This window comes from Microtus pennsylvanicus, chromosome 12 (genome assembly GCF_037038515.1).
Source record: "Microtus pennsylvanicus isolate mMicPen1 chromosome 12, mMicPen1.hap1, whole genome shotgun sequence".
Classification (NCBI taxonomy): domain Eukaryota; kingdom Metazoa; phylum Chordata; class Mammalia; order Rodentia; family Cricetidae; genus Microtus; species Microtus pennsylvanicus.
Window position 1 is genome coordinate 89,459,279 of NC_134590.1, and position 15,191 is coordinate 89,474,469.

A 15,191-nucleotide genomic window follows, 5' to 3' on the forward strand; every position below is an offset into this window, starting at 1 on the left:
GATGGCAATTTTTATATCTGTTCAATTTTCTCACTTTTGTATTCTGACAGGATGTGAAATCATGGTATATTTTCAGTACAAGAAGCTGAAATAAGTTATCCAAGGTCAGAGAGATATCAAACATAAAACTAGAATTTATTTCTTTCTTGCCTAGTGTATTCCCCTCTTCAGAATACCTTTGCTTAGCACCATTTATGGTGAAAAATGTAACTTTGGCATCTGTGGCTAAGTTTAGCAGACACTGTGCAAAGAAGAGATGGAGGGGATATATTTATAGAAAGGCCCGCTTAGCATGAATTGTTATCTATTTTGGGGTGAAAGGCATTCCTAGAGCTCTCGCAGACTAGTCACCACTCAGGGGAAAGCCTGGGATGACCTTCCTGAAATCCTTCCTAGATATCTCTGCTTTGGATTTATATCTGGAAGTGTCCATGCCGTGGTCCAGCAAGTCCTCAGGAGATAGTAGCACCTGACAAGTCAACGGATGGTGTGGGAGGCTACAGAGAGTTGTTTGCCACTCCCATATAAAGCTCATGGTAGATATGACTTCAATCCCAGCATTCAGGAGGCTAAGATAAGGGGATCGCTACTTGTCTCGGGCCAATCTGGGCTACAGTCACTTTCAGGCCTGACTGGGTTACTTCAAAAAATAAAAACCAAAAACAGGACTGGAAAGATGGCTCAGTGGGTAAAGGAATGCACTGCCAAACCTGATTATCTGAGTTCAATCCCTGGGACACATATGGTAGAAGGAGAAAGCCCACTTCCATAGGTTATCCTCTGAAATAATAAATAAATATCATAAAATTATAAAAAATTAAAAAATCAAAAGATATGAAGACTAGAGGCATAAGTTGCTTAAGTGTTTTTTGTTATCTTAAAGTACCAAATATTTTTTTAGCTGTATTTTTATAACTGAAAGGATTTAAGCAAAATATCAAGAGTAAGCACACTGTTTTGTATGAAACCCTATAGTGTATTCTGTTGCTCTTTGTTTGTTGAGACAAGATCTGGTATAGTCCTAGCTGGCCTCAAACATTTTATGTAACCTTGATTCTCCTCAGTGTTGGGATTCTAGTTAAGCCCCATTGTGCCTGGCTTTACTGTGTATTTGACAGAGAAACCCAGTCAAATTAATTATTGATAAGATAGCTCAACTTACTCTTACTTATAAATGGAGAGGAACTGGTTTAATGTCTTATAATTTGCTCTGATCCTCCAGCTACTTCATCCTGGAAGAGAAGGAATGATTTGTTATTTTGTTGCAGGTGAGGGAAGAACTGTATTTGTGTGCTCCTGTCCCTATTTGTGGTAGGTATCATTTGGCACATCTTTCTAACCCCCAAGAACTAGTAAATGCATATTTACTTGAATACCTTGGGATGGTTTAAAGCAGCAGTCTGCCTATGTCTGGTCTCAAGCAATCTTATGGTTTAGTCAATGAGCCTTTTCTCTCTCTAAGGATTAAGAGAGCAAAATCTCAAAGGAAGTCAGTATAGACAGAAGACTTTACTTGGAGATGACCATGGCTTCCCTCTGCTGAAGACAGAAAAGAGACAATTGTTCTGCAGAAAGAGAAGTAGAGGGTGAGTCCAAATAAAATCTCTTGGGTTTTCACAGATTTTAGTCTTTAAATCTTAAAGCTCTTAACTTCAGTAGTGTGAGATGCCTGCGTGTCCTTGTTACAAATGCCCTTATTTTGTTTATACTAAAGGAAGATTTTATTGTTTCCTGTTGTATTTATAAAGCATCTCAAGCAAGGCCTTGGTTAGTTGTGATTAATAAGTATGTAGTGGTTCACAAAAGAACACATAAACAAGGTGAAAGTAATTCTGCAATGTGATTTCTTTCTGTTAAAAGAGTTCATTAGAACCCAGACAAAGCACACTTGGCAAAAATAGCCTCTGTCTTTTATTCCTGACATAGTGGGATGGTGACTGCATCTTATTCTACTGGTGGGAGGTTGACTTTGCAATCTGACATGACTGGCTAATCAGAACAAAGGGGAAGAGGCAAGGTTCAGGAAGGTACAGTTAAAGTAGTTGACTAGATAATGGTAGATGGAACGTGCTGGGGGCTGGGACTATCTCTCAAGCTTGTCAGGGACATTGACAAACTGCTTAAAACAAGGGGTTTGGTGACGTTTTGGTAGTGCTGTTTTATTGGCTATTGCATAATGCAAAATGGAACTAATTCTGTCTCAGTCTTAGTGTGTCTGTGCACTCATGAGCATCTGTGCTGGGAATTAAAGACTGGGGCTTATATATGTTTATTATATACTCTACCATTTTAATACTGAGTTACACTTGGGAAATTGATGGACTAGACCCAAACTTGACTTGTTTATTTGTTTACTTTCAAATTCAGAGATAGAGTTGTCCCCAACTAGTCTCAGACTCCTTGACCCAACCTATCACCCTGTTTCTGTCTCCTTGGTAACCACTAACTGAACTAAACTTCAAGTGACAATTATTGCTAAGGCAACATAATGGTTAGCTGGATTTGTTTGTGTTTTGTATGTGTGTGAACTTGACCCAAACTCAGATCATCTGGCTAGAGGGAATCTCAACTGAGGCAATGCCTCCATAAGATTAGCATTTTAGACATTTTTTTTGGATTGATATGAGAGGGTTCAGTCACCCCTGGGCCAGACGGTCCTGGATTGTGTAAGATAGAAGACGTAGCAAGCTATGGGGAATAAGTCAGTAAGCATTGTTCCTTCATGACCTCTGCATCAGTTCTTGCCCCCAGGTTCCTGCTCTATTTGAGCTATTGCCTTGGTTTCTCCTAATGACAGACTATAAGCTGTAAGATGAAATAAACCATGTTATCCCCTTTTGGTAATGATGTTCATCACAGCAATAGAAAGCAAATGATGGCAGTTAGTAATATAATTCATTGGATACTATATGCAAAGACGTGATATTTGTGCATTTATCCATTAACATGGGTTGTATTTGTCTGAAAAGGGAATATATATATATATATATATATATATATATATATATTGGGTGTATGTATGTGTGTGTGTGTGTGTGTGTGTGTGTGTGTGTGTGAAAAAAGATAAAGAATGTTCATGGAGTTGCCAAAGTTGGAACACAACTCGGACTTATTTTATTTTTCTATTTATTTTGAGACAGGGCTTCTCTATGTAGTTCTGGCTGCCCTAGAGCTCACTAGACCAGACTGGCCTCAAACTCACAAAGAGGAGACTGTTTCCCAGGTGCTAGGATTGAAGGCATGTGAAGCCAAGCCCAGCAGCAGCTCAATTTTAATTTGGGATTCTCTTTAGCTGTGCATGCCACTGCCAGCCTTAGGCATGACTGGTATTGGATGGTCAGCACCACAGTATGTCCAAGCACAGTCCACAGAGAAGTGAGATCAAAGGAGAGTCAGTAGAGTTTTGAATTTCTCATATATATAAACAAACCAACTATTCCAACTTAATGTGCCAGACTTTGTTGACTCCCCATGGGAGGTCTTATCCTTTTAGAGGAATGGATAGAGGATGGGTTATAGGCGGTGGGGAAGACAGAGGAGTGGAGGGAGGGGGAACTGCTGTTGGTATGTAAAATGAAAAAATTAAACAAATAAATTAATTAACTGGGCTGGAAAGATGGCTCAGCAGTTAAGAGTGCTTGCTTCTCTTTCAGAAGACCTGATTTTGGTTGCCAGTACCCACGCTAGGCAACTCTCAACTATCTCTTCTCCAGCCCCAGGCAATCTGGCCTCCATAGTCATCTGAACACAGCACACACTCACACAGGCAGAGATCTGCCCACCTCCGACTCTCAAATACTGGGATTAAAGGTATGTGCCATCATGCCCAGCTTGTTGATGTTTAGAGACAGGGTCTCACTATGTAGCCCTGCCTAGCCTGAAACTCATTACATAGACCAACCAGGCTGGGCTTGTACTCAACAGAGATTGGATTGCCTCTGTCTCCCATTGGTAGGATTAAAGGCATACTTCACCATACCTGACTAAAATTTTAGTTATAAAAATTACACTTGTGTGTATGTCCATGTGTACACTCATGTTTTCTTTTTTAAATTTTTTCCCTTTTATTGAAGATAGATTCTCATGAAATTTTTGCTGATTATAGTTTCCCTTCCCTCTGCTTCTTGTAGTTCCTCCCCATCTCTCCTTCCCTCCAGATCGACTCTCTTTCTCTCTCTCTCTCATTAGAAAAGAACAGGTTTGTCAGGTGGTGAGGGTGCACGCCTTTAATCTCAGTACTCAGGAGGCAGAGACAGCTGGATCTGTGTGAGTCTGAAGTTAGCCTGATCTACAGGGCAAGTTCCAGGACAGGCTCCAAAGCTACAGAGAAACCCTATCTCAAAAGCCCACCCACAAAAAGAAAGAACAGGCTTCTAAGAGATAGCAAACAATTATGACAAAATAATAGTGAGACAAAACGAAATCCATCACTTGACAGTTTGGACGAAGCAAACCAACAGAGGTAAAAGAGTCCCAAGAGCAAGCACAAGAGTCAGAGACCTACTGGTTCACACACTCAGCAGTCTCATAAAGCATACTAAGCTGAAAGCTACAGTATATGCATAGAGGACCTGATGCAGACCTGTGTAAGTCCTGTGCTTACTGCTTTAGACTCTGGGAATTCATATGAACTTAGCTCATGTTAATTCAGAGGACCTTGTTCTCCTGATGTCCTTCATCCTCTCTGACTCTTACCCACTTTCTGCCTCCTATTCTGCATGGTTCTCTGATCTCTGGGTTGAGGAAGATTTGATGGAGATGTCCCATGTAGAGCTGTGTGTTCCAAGGACTCTCTGAGCAATATTAGTTGTGTGTTTCTACATCTATTCCAATTGCTGAAGGAGGAAGCTTCTCTGATGGTGACTGAATAAGGCACCGATCAATGGATATAACAGACTTCATTAGAAATAATTTTATTGATACTATTTTTTTTAAAGACCAGTAGTATTTGGTTTTACCCTAGGTTTCTGAGTGTCTAGTCTCTGGAAAAAGATCAGTCATTCAGTGTTGATATGGGCTCCATCTCATAGAGTTTACCATAAGCCAAATAAGACAAAAGGGGTTAGCTGCTCTCACCAGTTCTGTGTCACCATTGCCCCAGCATATCTTGCAGGGAGGGAGCAGATTGTAGGCCAAAGTTTTGTGGCTGTATTTGTTATTTATAGTTCTCCTTTGGTAGCCTACAGAGTATCTTCCTGCATCAAAAGAACTAAAACATATTATCTGGTTTTGTGTGTCAACTTGACACAAGCGAGAGTTATCAGAGAGGAAGGAACCACAGTTGCGGAAATGTCTCCATGAGATCTGGCTGTAAAGCCTTTTCTAAATTAGTGATCAATGGAGAAGGGCTCAGCCCATATTGGGCAGTGCCATACCTGGGTTACTGGTCCTGGGTTCTATAAGAAAGGGGACTGAGCAAACCATGAGAAGCAAGGCAGCAAGCAGCACCCCTTATGGCCTCTGCATCAGCTCCTGCCTCCAGGTTCCTGCCCTGTTTGAGTTTCTGTCCTGACTTCCTTCAGTGATGAACAGCAATGTGGAAGTGTAAGCCAAATAAACCCTTTCCTTCCCAACTTGCTTTTTGGTTGTGGTGTTTTGTCATAGTAATAAAAAAGCCTAAGACAATAGAGGTGAAGGCTCTATGTAGGCACCAGTTCAACTTCTCCATGTTCAATGAGTTGTGTGGGTGTTACCCTCATTAATGGATCACTAATGTCCCTTTGCAGACAGCAATTCATTGTTTAAGCAACAGCCTGGATTGTTTGATGGATTTCCATGGGAACTCTCTTGGCCAACAACTCAATTAAATGCAACCCAGTCCTGCTACTAGAAGCCTCATTTGGTAACAAAAGATGGCCAGTTCAGACTTTGTATCTATCATTATTGGGAAACCTCATTAGGATTGCCTTCATATATTTTAAAAAGTTTCCACTGCACTAGGTTTCCATATCATGCCTCAAATACCCCTCAATGTACCACAATTTCTTTAGCCATTCCTCAGTTGAGGGACAGGTAGGTTGTTTACAGTTTCTGGCTATTACAAATAAATCACCAATGAACATAGTTGAGCAAGTGTTCTGTGGTAGGATGGGGCATCCTTTGCCCAAGAGTGGTATTACTGAATCTTGAGGAAGGTGGGTTCACAACCTTCTGAGGAACCATGATATTGATTTCCATAGTGGTTGCATGAGTTTGCACTCTGGCAAAGCATGAGTGTTCCCTTTATACCACATCTTCACCATCATGAGCTGTCATTTGTGTTAACTGATCTTAGCCATCCTGATAGGTATATGATTGAATCTCAAAGTAGTTTTGATTTGTATTTCCCTGGTAGCTAAGAATGTTGAACATTTCTTTGTTTCTCAGCCATTTGAGCTTCCTCTATTGAGAATTCCTTTTAGAGCTGTACCCCATTTTAAAATTGGATTATTTGCGATTTTTGGATAGCTAGTTTCTAGAGTTCTTTATATATTTTGGATATTAGTCCTCTATCAGGTGTACAGTTGGAAAAAAATTTTCCCATTCTGTAGGCTGCTGCCTTTTTCAAATTACAGTACCCTTTACCTTGCAGAAGCTTTTCAGTTTCATGAAGTACCATTTATTAATTGTTTATCTTAGTTTTTGTGCTATCAGTGTTCTGTTCAGGAAGTCTCCAGTGCCAATGAGTTCAAGGCTGTTTCCCATTTTCTCTTCTCTCAGGTTCAGGGTGTCTGGTTGTATGTTGAGGTTTTGATCCTTTTGAAGTTGAACTTTGTGCAGGGTGATAAGTATGGATATATTTGCATTCTTCTACATGCAGACATCCATTTGTTGAAGGTGCTGTCTTTTCTCCAGGCACACCCATGTTTCTATATGTGTGTTCCCAAGTGCACAAACTAGTGGATATAGAACTCATAAAACAACTTGTGGTAAACAGTTCTCTACTTTCACCATGTGAATTCATGAATTAAACTCAGGTCATCTGTAGTTAGATTTTTCTGCAGACCCTTCACGACTTAATGACTGGGGAGGTTGGCCAATAGCTTAGGCTTGTTTCTAACTAATGTTTATAACTTAAATTAACCCACATCTTTTACTCTATGATGTTTACAGGGCTCAATAACCTTAAATTTAAAAATCCCATGCTTTTTGCTTTCTATCCCTGGTGTCTCCTCACAGCTCCATCCTTCTTCTTCCTAGTGTTCTCTCTGCTCTGACAAATTCTGCTTAGCCATTTACTATTGAGCCTTTTATTAAACCAGAGTAACACATGTTCACAGTGTACAAAAATATTATTCCGCAACATTTCCCCATTTTTGTCTAAACAAAAAGGAGAGATTTTAACCCTAACATAGTAAAATATATACAATAAGAACAATTATCAAGTAAGGATTACATTTACAATATCCAGTCCCTTTGTATTTGGCAGATTCAAAGAAAATACTCCATTATCTATTCTATGTTGGTGAGTCCAAAGTTTTGTACCTAAATTACTTAGTATCATAACTGAGGAAAAGTATAGCTTAACTAACTAGTCTTCAATTCTATCAAAGAACTCAAAAGGATATAATATTACTTGAATAAACAAAGCAAATTATAAGCAACTTCCAAAAAATACAGAAAGAATAGAGAGCTATCTGGATGCCTGGACAGTCACTCAAAGGTTCCTCTCCAATGTTGGAACACCCATTTTAGGTCTACAGGCCAATAATATTTTCACAGACTTTTTCTGTGAGGGAGGAATTTTTGAATTCTACCCTATCTTGACAACATTTGGCAATTGCTTTCTTTTGTGTCCTGCTTGTCCAGTTTGGACAGCATATTGTCAGTAGTCAAGGTAAGGGCAGTTTCTTGCCTAAATGACTAGTTTTTGCCAAAAGAAAAAGAACTCCATATGGTCATTCTTCAATGCCCATTATCTTCTCTGAAGTAGATCTATGCTGCCAGGAGCAGAGAGGTCTCATTGTTATGAAAAGCCTTATGTTTTTAAAAATATTTTAAATGTCATATTTTGTCTTTGAAGTATTTGAAGACCATCTATCTATCTAAAATATATCTCTGTATGACCTTGACAAGATATCTAATATAACTATAAGTTTGATTGTTAGAGATGACTAACAACTAATCTATATTTTAATATCATGAATAACTTTTAAAGACTAAAACTTTACATAACCTTTTAAAATAAGCTGTATAGCCACAAAACCTTAAACAAGAGAGAAACATATATACAGAATAAAAAGAATAACCTTAAATGTATACTGATATGCAAAAATTCATACCAATGTAAAATATTTGAGAGTAGTGGTTAAAAGTAGACTCAGTAATCCACCCTTTCATTTCATAATTTCTGTATTATATCTCCCCTTTATTCCTGACCATGACCAACAACAACTTGTAACCAAATTCCCAAACAATGACAAGCATCTATAACCCATCAATTGACCAAAAGTCATCCATCCCAGCCTTTGGGAATATGGCCATTGTGTTCTCTAGACTGTTCCCTGTTTGGAGGCTCTGGCATCTTTAGGAGACCCTGGGAAAATTGGGATAATGGTCAAGTCCTGGGAGCATTATCTGTATTATTTATTGTCCTGTCTCTGTACAATGGGAAAGTATAAGGTTTATCGGTAGCCCTGGCTAGAATAGTCTGCAAAGCTGGACCATCTCAGCCAGCAGCTGTTGAAGCTGTTCTAGGCACATAACTCTGAGAAAACAACAGAGGCTCTCTGAGACTGGATCACCTGGACCACCCAGTTTAATTGGTCTCTGATCACCTTGCTCTGAAAACACATGAGTTTTCAAAGGTAACATTCATATATGCATTAACACAAGTATGGAATGTGTGGTGTGCACAAGTCAGTTAAAGATATTTTTTGTTTTATGTTTGAGCAGGTAAAGGTATCTGTCAACTTATAAGTCCATTTGCATTGTATAATCAAACTGTAATATAAGTCTCTATTCATGCCATATGAAAGGATGGTGTATAATCATAAGTCATGATGACTCTCTAGCCAACACGATTTATCAAGTATCATCTCATCTCAGAGCTGTTCCCATGTTAAGGTATCAGCTTACATAGAACCTCTCCTATAGTCTTTTTTTTTTTTGGCTTTCTACCCCATGTCTGTAGCCACCATAATCAGGAGGTCTCCCCAAATCAAATCCGATCTCTATTAATCTGGAAGGAATCATTTTTCACTTCCCATGGAAACCAAAGCAAAACCTCTCCCGCGATGCAACACATTGTCCAACTTACATTTTGAAGTTAAGACATGTTTTAAATATATATGTTGGTTTCATTTAGTAGTTTCCATAATCTCAAGTCTCTGGCAACTACTGTTTTTAAACATTAGCATTTTTATAAATTCAGTTAATAAGACATCATATAGGATCCAGACTCCCAGTGCATTTTCTATCCTTACATGCCTTTTTTATTGCTTTACACTATCCTTAAATACTTTACTATTATTTTTAAACTATTTCTTTTTTCATGACTGTCTATACCCATTTTTATTAAGTCTATGCACATTATTAAATATACCATAACCTATTTAGAGATTTTTCTGTCTGAACTTGCTTTACTACATATTTGCAGGCTTTTCTGTCTACATGAGCAAAACCTTAAACCACCACATGGCTTAGTTCATGGCAGCTCAAACATGCAGGTACCTGCTGGGAGATGTGTCTCTTTATCACCACTGGCATGATAGATGAGACTAGGAAGCCATTTTTGTTGCTGTTTTTGCGTGTTTAGAACCTTTTTTAAAAAGTTTTTTAGGTCTTATGTGGATATGCATGGCCAGACACTGGGTGCCATTTGTAGGCGGGTTTTTCTATCCCAATAGCCAGTTCCCAAATCATGACATGGGGACTTACTTTTAATTATAAAAAGCTTTACCAATAGCTTAGGCTTATTTCTAACTAGCTCTTAAAACTTAAATTAACCCATATCTTTTAATCTACATTTTTAAAGATGGCCCAGTTACCTTTACTTTGTAAAGTCCATGATATTTGCTCTGCATCCCTATCATCTCTTCACGATTCTCAGCATTCTCTCTGCCTCACAAATCCTGCCTAGCTATTGGCCATTTGGCTTTTTATTAAACTAATCAGTGACACATATTCACAGTGTACAAAACAACAGTCATCAGGCTTGGCAGTAAGTGCTTTTAAGGGTGAGTAATCTCACCGTTTCTCAGTCTTTTGTTCTCTTCTAGGCTCCAACTGATTAGATGAGGCCCACATGGTCACCCAAAATATTCCTACAGAAAGATCCAGAATAATGTTTGCTCATATGTTTGGAAACAACCCCAGCTAAGTTGAAACATAAAACCATAACTACAGCAATTACCTATTCCTTCTAGTTTCTCATTGGTCTTAGTGATTGGATAATTTTAGAAAGTAGCATTATTAATCTTCCTGGACAAAAGCTTTAAATGTAGCTTGCTAGTCACAACAAAAATTGAATGGACAGTATGTGTCTAACAGTTTATTAGCATAGTTAGTACTGGGGTAATAAAAATAATTCTTGATAGTAAAATGATATACTGTTTACCACAATTATAGGGGCCATAGTATACAGGCCCATATTTCTACACTGTATGGTGGCCAGAATTTCAGACCACAGTTTGGCCTGCCACACAGGAGGTGGTCACTTAGCCTTTTGAGACAAACTGATGCCATCCTAAAGAGAGGGTCAGGACATGCTAATGTCGCTCTGCTCCTTCTCTGTAATTTGGGAGGTCACCTGGGAAAGAGATGTTAATTCAGTCTATGTGACAGAGCAGGCATAGGTAGGAAGACGACAAAATGGGCATAGGACGTGACCACAGTCATTCTCCCGGCTACCTAGGAAACAGAATGCTCATGAATTTCCCCTCAGTTTATGTTTTGGTATAAAAGCTGTTTGGATCATAAACGTGAGTGAGTTTTCAGGATGTGAACTCAGGATTTCATAAGGGATCCCTGAAAAGTCCCTCCCGATAAAGCCATGTGAGTTGTACCTCAATTATTCCCATGTCTCCCCTCTGATCTGAGAATAATTTATGGTCCTGGCTGGTCCTGGACCACAACACATGATTTTTCCTTTTAATAGGTTTTTATGTAACTAACAGTTTTTAAATGTTAACATTTCTCCTTTTAAACTAGCATTTATATGCTGTGAGTTCTTTGTAGTAGAAAATTGTGAATCTTTCCTTAAAATAGAATGTTTTCATTTTAGTTTTAACATTATTTCTAAGAACTGCATATGACTCAATCTGAAAATATTCTCTCTGAGAAATCAGACATTTGAAAACAAATTAAACTTCTTTTGGTTTCTTATGTATAAAATAGCAATTCTAGTAGAGAGTTTATGTAAGAAATAAATTCTGGATGAAATATGCTAAGCTCAAAAAAATGGATGTTGAGATCACTGATGGAAGTTTAAAAGGAACTTCAAAGTTACACATATTACACTAGGATTTTGTTTAGAGAATATACACATGTTTTTCTTATGTAGTTAGTAATCATACATGCTGGATCTAGCCTGATATTGCAGAATGTTGACCTTGATAATTTGAGAGACTCACAGCAGTCTACACTGTAGTTAGTAGCGGAGACAGGACTAAAAGTCAGATTTCCTGTTGCCCAGTCTCATGCCCCATCCAGGAAATAATGTAAGACAGAGTGTTTGTTTTATTTTGCTTTTGTTTTGAGAGAGGATCTCATTGTGCACCACTTTATGATCTGGAACTGACTATATAGACTAGGCTGGCTTTGAACTCACAGAGCTCTGCCTGCCTCTGAAGGCTCCAAAATGAGAAGGAGGTAACACATAGCATTTTCCTCTACTGAGTCTTAAAATTGTGGAAGCAATTTTACTTCCATAAGCATAAAGATTAAATTATGTCTATAAACTATTCATATTTAACCCTATAACTGTACCTGGGCTTTTGGGGTCTTCTATATAAATGTTATTTAGAAATAAAACAGTTTTTCTTTTAATCAGACATGTATGGATTTACAAAAACTAAGTTTTAAGAAATTGTATGTATTCAAGGTGGAAAGGCATAGACAGAAGTCAGACTTTCAATAATGTACATGGATATGCATGTGTGTACAAAACTGATACAACCTAATCAATTTCAGTTAATTTTTAATACATTTATATTTTTCTCTGTGTAGATCATGGAAGAGGTACTTGCTTAGTATAAGTGAGGCCCTAGCTTTGATCTCCAGCAAGTCATAAGTAACACTCAAATTCAAAATAATAATATTATATTTTCTATCTGATATGTTAAAATTTTATTTTGGAGACAAGGTTTTACTATGTAGTCCTGGTTAGCTTGAATCTCACTGTGTAGGCAAGGAGGGCCTCTAAATGACAGAGATTCACCTGCCTCTGCCTTCTGAGTGCTGAGATAACTTTTAAAAAGGTCTGAATATTTTATGTGTGTAAGTGTTTTGTTTGCACGTATGACGGTGCGCCATGTGAGTGCCTGGTGCCCACAGCGGCATCAGATATTCTGGAATTGGAGTTGCAAACTGTTGAGCCACCACATGGGTACTGCAAATAGAACACAGTTTATTTGCAAGAGCAGCAAGGCCTCTTAACCACTGAGCCACCTCTTCAGCCACCTGATGCCGTTGTGTTATTTTTTCCTACTCTTGGGAGAGAGATTGCTATGGGTGTATTATTCACTGCTCTATTGTGATTGGACACCGTGACTGAGACAATTTATACATAGGAAAGCATTTGATTGGGGGTTTGCTTGCAGTCTCAAAGGGTTAGTCCATTCTTATCGTGGCATGGAGAATATTGGCACAAAGGTAGGTATAGTCATGGAGAAGTAGCTGAGGGCTTTACATTCTGATCTACAGGCTGTAGGTGGGGAGAGCTAATTGTGGGAATGACATGGGCTTTTGAAATCTCAAAGCCCACCTCCAGTGATTTATCTCCTTCAAAAAGGACACACCACCCAATCTTTCCCAATAGTTTACCTACTGAGAACTAAACACTCAAATATATGACCCTATGGGGACCATTCTTACCCAGTCCACCAAAGATGATGTGTATTCTATGATATTCCTTTTCATGGTAATTCTAAATCTAATTTGTCTAAAGTTGACAATCAAGATTAACCATCACACTGATGATACATATGAATTTTACAATAGAAATATTCTATTTAGTGTCACAATACTTACTTTGTACATATGTGAGTTCTTTTTATTATCAAAGTTCTTTTTATTAAAGCAGGATGACTCTCTCCCAATAGGTCTTAAGCTTGATTTTCCTGCATTTTCATAACCTTTCATTTCTTCAAAATTGTTAGTTTGCAACCTAAGTCTATTGCAAATTGTCTGATACTAACAAACTTATAGTAGTTGAGTTGTGGGTTGATATTCATAGTCTTATAGGCAAAACTCAAGTTCATAGGTAGGCTGCTAAGCAATCCTCACTGTGGTGGTTTGAATACGAATGGCCCCCATGAGCTCATGTATTTGAATGCTTGGTCATTAGCAAGTGGCACTACTTGACAGCGAATGGGAGATGTGGCCTTGTTGGAAGATGTGTGTCCCTGGGGGTGAACTCTGGGGTTTCAGATGCTCTAACCAGGTCCAGATTCTTTCTGCTTCCTTCTGCCTGTGGATCCAGTTGTAAAACTCAGCTCCTTCTCCAGCACCATATCTGTCTGTGTGCTTCAGATAATGGACTAAACCTCTGAAACCGTAAGCAAGCTATAAATAAATGTCTTTTTTTATAAGTTGCCTTTGTCATCACAGAAAGAGAACATTCACTAAGACATTTCTGAGGGAACAAGAGATCTCATGATGTACTGTCATAAGAACAGTTACTGTGTCTTCTCAGCAACAGGACTTGTTATTGTTAAAAGCGTACATAAATGTTAGTGTTTTTCCACAACCCAGAGAGGAGTTAGCTTGCTCGTGGTGTCTCCGCTAAGGGCTGCACAGTAAGTATTTGACAGACGACAGCCACAGGAAGCCCTGGGAAGCTTTGCCCATTCTGCTGGAACTGTCAGGATCACAAACCTTTCTAAGTTTAATTCCATTGTATTGGTGACTTGGAAAGAGTCTAATTCTTATTACTGACCTAGAATGTCAGACGGAGACAAGTCCAGTGGATTAGTGCATTCAAGAGAAGTCAAGCCTTGGTTTATTGAGAACAGCCATGGTTGGAGGAATCATGAAAATACAGAAGATAGGAAAGGATAGTTACTCTAGAAGAACCAAAAAAGCCCAAACATGAAGTATGGGGAACAACTTCCTCTACAAACAAGTGACAAGAAGTTGGTACAGGCATCACTGTCCTAGAATCCTGCTCTAGCCTGGGTCACTGCAAAGGCACAGTCTGGACATTATATTCTCATGGTTTCCTAGAGGCCGGGGCAGACATAACTTAAAATAGAACTTAAATCCTACCCTCTAGGCAAAAGGCTGACCAGATGAACAAAGGTCGCTCTTTCTCAAAATACAAGAAAGGTTTCTATCCTTGCATATGCCAGAGCCTAGAGAGTGTGCCCTAGTTAGGGGCAGCTTTCCACGGAGTCCATGTGAATCTTAGTAGCCAGTCCATGTCTTACTCACAAGTGATGCAGAGCTGATGTTTCTCTTATGGCATGCTGGCAGTACAACTAACAGTCATGGTGACTGAAGAAAGAAGTCTGACTGCTTCCCAACCATCGTGTAGTATTAGTCGCTAGGAAATGAATATTCTGTGTGAGTCGGCAAACTTTTGCTGAGGAGTGGTTGGAGCATTCTTATCTTGCTTTACTCTACCCATTTCCTGTCATTTGTATCCAGTCACAAGAAAGGGCCTTGGAGACTGGGATGCTGTGCTCCTTTAATAGTTCCTCATGTTGGGATGACCCCCAACCATAAAATTATTTCATTGCTACTTCTTACCTGTAATTTTGTTACCATTATGAATCATAATGTAAATATATGATATATAGGATATCTGATATGTCACTCCTATGAAAGTATTACTCAATCCCCAAGGAGTTCAAGGGCCTCAGGTTGAGAACTGTTGCCTTAGGGTGATGCGGATTTAATAATTAAGACAGCTCCTGGTACCATCATATCATGAACATGTAGCAAATAACTAGTTTTTGTTTTTTTTTTTATCTTGACTTCCTAGCATTTAGTTTCGTTACTGAACGGAGCTGAGAAGCTGCTAAAAGCGGATCATGGGCTGTGAATATGGG

The 15,191-nt window shown here is 38.8% G+C and overlaps 1 long non-coding RNA gene across 2 annotated transcripts; it reads left to right on the top strand.

The window, feature by feature from the left end:
- Positions 1-1,220: 1,220 nt before the first annotated feature.
- On the top strand, positions 1,221-15,191 carry LOC142832213 (uncharacterized). 2 transcript variants are annotated; one of them, XR_012907210.1, is made up of 3 exons: positions 1,221-1,311; positions 1,463-1,586; positions 15,125-15,191. It is a non-coding gene; the product is annotated as an uncharacterized LOC142832213 (long non-coding RNA). The 2 variants fall into 2 exon arrangements; XR_012907209.1 differs by lacking the exon at positions 15,125-15,191 and adding an exon at positions 3,141-3,243.